We start from the raw sequence: 5,303 nt of genomic DNA on the forward strand, positions 1-5,303 counted from the left end.
AAGTGGTCTTGCAATATTTGCCCTTAGATTGTCTGCTCAAAACTATATATTGCTTTATATTAACTATTTAGCCTCTGACAGTGATGTCAGTGGAGAAGTGCTAATTTTTTTGTTGATGCAGGCTAGAATAAATCTCAATACAGTGAGAGCAACTAAGAGCATAAATTAGGATTGTAAGTGCCCTGTTCATCTGCACTTGTCACTCCCTTGGTACTATGTGGATGAAGTCTTTGAGGAATTGCGTTCATACACACTGACGTGCACTTTGATTTATGCATTTACAACTTGTTTCTGAAACAAAATGCTATTTAAAAAAGGATTTCATCCCTTATTCTGGAGTTTACTTCGGTTGTCATTGTTTGCTTTTTCCACTGAGTCTCAAGCACGTCAACGTGGCATTTAAAAAAACAAACCCACCAAAAAGCTCTTTTCTTTGGCATTATTATTTCTCTATCTGGCCAAAGAAGCAGAGACAACCTGTGAAACGAAAGAAGTCGTCTCAGAGGTTTGTGGTTTTTGCTTGTCCAGAGCAATGAGAAATTAGCAGCAGCTTTACTGCTAAATGGGTTATTCTTTTCTTTCACTTTCTCTTTACACTATTAATGGAACATCATTTTTGTTGTTCTGACAACATATTAAGGAGCCAGGAGACCTAAAATGCCATTTATTAAAAAGAGGAGTTACTTTGCTGTCTGTCTTCACTAACCCTCCTAGCCAAGAAAACCATAGCCCTAAAGAAATCTGCATAGGTAACTTTGGGCAAATGACTTGACATCACTGTTTTGTTTCTGTCGTGTGTCAAATGAAACCACTAGCCAGCTGTGTAACGTACCAAAATGTCACAATAATCGCGTTGGAGGGTTATTTCTGTCGGTATTTTGGTTTGGTTAGCAGTCTGACCTGACTTAGTGCAATTGTTTCCCCTCTTTGCTTTAGGATTAATCAGTTTTGCTGCCTTCATCTGAAGTCACATCCTATGTGAAAAGGAGCTTTTAAGTGTTTTAGAGGGGCTGGAAAACAACACTGTAAGGAAGCAATATGTTGAATTTAATTTTGTTTAGTTGGCAATACACTTTGTGTTCCACCCCGAAGTGGAAATGGGGCGTCGTCATTTGATGAAATGTATCAGTTGTGCTTGTATTACGCTTGCAGAATGATTTTGAAACACCTATATGAAGGTTTTTTAAGTTCTCAGTTGCTATTCTGGTGAGTTAGCAGGTAGATGTAGAGTGCCTACAGAACAAAATGCAAAATTTAGGAACAGGTTCACCTGTAACTCTTCTTTTTGCTGAAACGAGTTTCTTGGAAGCCTTAAGAAAACCACTCCACAGACCAAACCAACCTGTAGGTACAGATGAAATAGCACAAGAAAACTGTTAAAGGCATAATGCATGGAAAGGGTTTGTGTGATGCAGTTCTGATGTCTTTAAATAACAGACACTGTCAAAGATCTGTAGGCAAAAAGGAGAAATTAAGTTTCAGAGACACCCGTATGTGTTTATGAGGACAGGATATGCTATATTTTTATTTTACCACTATAGGCAAGCTAAATATTTTATGAGCTGTACAGAAAATGGTAATTAAACATACCACCCAATGGCTCTGCCATAGCAGTAGTTAATTATTACCTGCCTGGGCAACAGGGAAGGAAAGGTTGAAGTTGCCCTTCTAGTTTGGGCATCAGAGTTGCTTGAACCTAGCAAAATCAAGCAGGGTAATCCAAATGAAACTTTCCTAAACTTGTCAAATTACGTGATGGGGTTTTTTTTAAGTAAATTAAAAAAACCCCCACCAAAACCCAAACAAAACAAAAAAACCAACACCACTAAAAGATATATAATCCTATTTTTACTGGGAAAATTTAAATAAATTCTATCCAAAACACTTGGAAGGCAAAGTAAGGTAGGGATTACCCTTGCAAACTGACATGGGATGTTTTGCTACGGAGTCATTTGGCTCCTGCTTTGATCAGTTCTGCCTCCTGGTGTTTAACACTTGATGTGACTGTTCCCTCATAATACTACTAGTGAATGTTGATATAATACAGCATCACAAAAGTCTTGATAATGAGGTCATTCTGCAAGTGACTCACCATTAAGGAATGACTTTTCTGTATCCACGTCCATCTCTCAACATAATACAGGGTAAGAGCGGTCAGCCAGACAGGAAGGACCTTTGAAATAGGGAATCCTGTTCCAGCACGGATCACAAATGTTTTGACTGTTTTCTGAGCTAGTCTGAGGGTGGTTTATGGTTCATATCTTGGCTGAAGTTCCCTTGGCATGTTGCTGGGAGATAGTGACCAGGGGCTTAAGAGTAGTTGTTGGAAAGTTTTCAGCGCCTGGTTAAGAATACACTATTTTTAAAGCGCTCATCCAGGTTTTACTGTCGAATGTGCTATGGATGAGACGGCCTTGGTGTGTTCATCTGACGTGCATGCCATGGAGCCTTGTAGGCCAGCCCACAACTCTGTTCTTACACAAGCATTTTTGCCTGGCAGTCTTGAAGTAGCATGAACAAACCCGCTTAGTTTTCGGGGAGGGATTTGAGTGATGCTATTTCCAGCCTTGCTTACGTGAGCACTGTGCATAGGCACGTGACGGCTCTTTTTTTTTTGTTTAAATAAAGGGTGTTTATCCCGGTGGTGCTGCGTTGAGTAGAGTGCTTCGGAGTTTGGCAGAGGAGGCAAGTGAGTCACCCGGCAGCCGGGATGGGTCTGAGGTGGGACGAGGAAGCTCTGGATAGAGCAGGGTGTTGGACTTGTGTTGCTCAAGGTCCGTGCTGCCGCTGCTCCGTGCTTTTCATCTGAGTGGAGCTTGAGGAATCGAAGAAGTTAACCCGAACGGAAGGAATGTCTGCCTGCTACCTAATGAGCAATTTAATGGGTAATAAGGTGATAGTAAGGCAGACCTTATTGCACAGCAAGTAGTGATGCTTGTGTAGTGGTGCTTACAGCCGCAAGCACTTTCACAACAGTCATTCATAACCACTTTTTTGACAGGGGTAGTGTATCTTGTCACCTGCCAAGGCATAATTCTTTCCACCTGCCACTCTAATTCCACTTCTAGCCTTTCGTTTATTTTTTTTTTAGATGTCCTGAATTCCTTTTTTTTGATGGCTGCTAAAATTTCACATCTCTTATGCCATGGTTTTATCTGTGAATGTCTCTTCTTTCTGAATAAGCATCACAAAGCAGAGGCTCGTGGAAGGGACACTTCTGCTTTCCCAGCATGCTTTGTCAAGTTCAAAGACAGAGAAACTTCTCAAGAGGTGGTTAAAGATAATCATAGACTCTGCACTTCATAATTTTTCCTTTTATCCCCTTGTATAATTTTTTTTGAATTCGCAGTTCACTTACAAACAATCTTTGGCCTTGGTCACTGTGGTTTGCAGCATGTCTTACCATCAAAGTTGTTAAGGATGTAACTTTGATCTCAAGTCAAAACTTGCAGACATCCTGCAGACAAGGGTCTCCTATCCTATCCTAGAGAGTGTTTCACCTCAACAGCTTCCTCCTGTGTTTATAAAGTTCATTTGTAGTTAGGTGCAGAGTATTTGGAAGAAGTAAGTGTTGTTTAAACTGACATTATTCGGTGAACTGATGTTTACAGGAAATGGCTACGGGTGAAAATTGAGCTAAAACTGCATGAAATCTCATGAAAGAAGTATGAATTAGCAAATCTGAAAATGGAAGGATAAAAATAGAGGCAGACACTTTTCCTACAAAAAGTGTTATAGGCAAAGTGTGATTTTCCCCTTGTACAAGTCATCTGCGTAGCTCTTGCAGCACAACTGCCTTCGGAGCCGCTCAGTTTGCGTGGCATAGTTGGGGTTGGGAAGAAGGCATTCAGCAAAAATTTTGGCTTAACTTTGGAAATTGGCTGGGAATGCTAATATTGCAATTATAAGTAATAAGTATTGAAAGTTCTTCTATATTATAAAAATACATTGCGTCAGTCACTGGCAGGTACGATGATTTAATAGTGAATATAGTACTTTCATGTAGGTTGGGAAGCCTTTAGTCTCAACTGTGTTTCTCTCCTTTCTAAGAGTACATGACAGCAAAGTACTTAAATGCCAGTTGGTTTTCAACTTGCTTGGTGAATTACAGTGTAACTTATGGTCTTGGTAATTAACTTGATGATGATTCTACCTTTTGCTCAGTAATTAAACTTTCTTGTATGTAAGTGTGTCAGACTAACTAAACAAAGATAAAGTACTTTGCATGAGTGGGTCTTGACCTTACTGTTGCTCAAACCAGCGTTTGAGCTAGGAATTTTTCTAGTTTAGTCTGATACATTAAAGCAACTGTTCATCAAGTAGAAGTAGCTTTTCTTACTGATTGGAACACCTGCATTTTCAAAACATTCTGGGGCTTGCCCCTCTCAGCTTTTCAACCTCCATGCTGCTAAACAAATATGGGATCTGATCCCATGTTTTAATTTAAAAAATAAATGTTGTGTGCTTTTTAATGAGTTTGTAGTTTCAGCTGTTGGACAGTAAGGCTGGAATTCCTCTGGATGGGTTACGGGTTTGACACAGGGCAAGGACACAGATGGAGGAGCGTGTGGTAGGCATGGGACTGCTTGCCGTGATATTTCCAGAGCTCCCGTTGCTTATTGGTTCTGCTGATGTGGATGTTGTACAGGATAGAAGACTGTCCTCAGCACACCAAACCTTCAGGCTCTCCTCTTTGTAGAATAAGAGCATGTACTTGTAAAAGCTTACTCTGGAATTGTTTCTTAGACAAGTGGCAGGAAAAGGTTCTGGAGCCCTTTGCTTCTCAGAAACTGGTATTCTGTGAGCTGTTAATGTGAGACAAGTATAATTAAGCTGAAATCTTTGTACAAAAAGATGGTTTGCAGCTGAACGTAACTTATAATGGGATACAGAGTTTAAGGGTACTTTGGGTCTGCAGTTGTCTCATTCAATAGAGCATTTTTCATTGTTTAAGTATAAGATCCAGTTTACAAATGTCTTATAAACTGTTGAAGATACCTTCAGGATCAAGGGGGATATTCTTCTTTGAAAGCACAGTTCAAAACTTAGAGATAAGCAGTCTTTAATTTCTTCTTCGTGGCAAACTTTAATCATATTTTTAACACTTTAAAATATGTTAACATTGTGCAGATGGAATGTATGTAGGGGGGTTCTTCTGTGATACGCCATCTATTTTAGCAGTAAACCTATGGTTTACTGCTGAAAAATCTTTTTTATAATTGCCTGGGAACGTGGTCAATTTTGAGGAGCAGACCAGGCATTACGACGTCTTCCATATGTTGGAAGGCTTCCGAAAGCCTACA

The sequence above is a fragment of the Eurypyga helias genome, unplaced genomic scaffold, assembly GCF_000690775.1.
Source record: "Eurypyga helias isolate BGI_N326 unplaced genomic scaffold, ASM69077v1 scaffold15910, whole genome shotgun sequence".
In the NCBI taxonomy this organism is placed as follows: Eukaryota; Metazoa; Chordata; class Aves; order Eurypygiformes; family Eurypygidae; genus Eurypyga; species Eurypyga helias.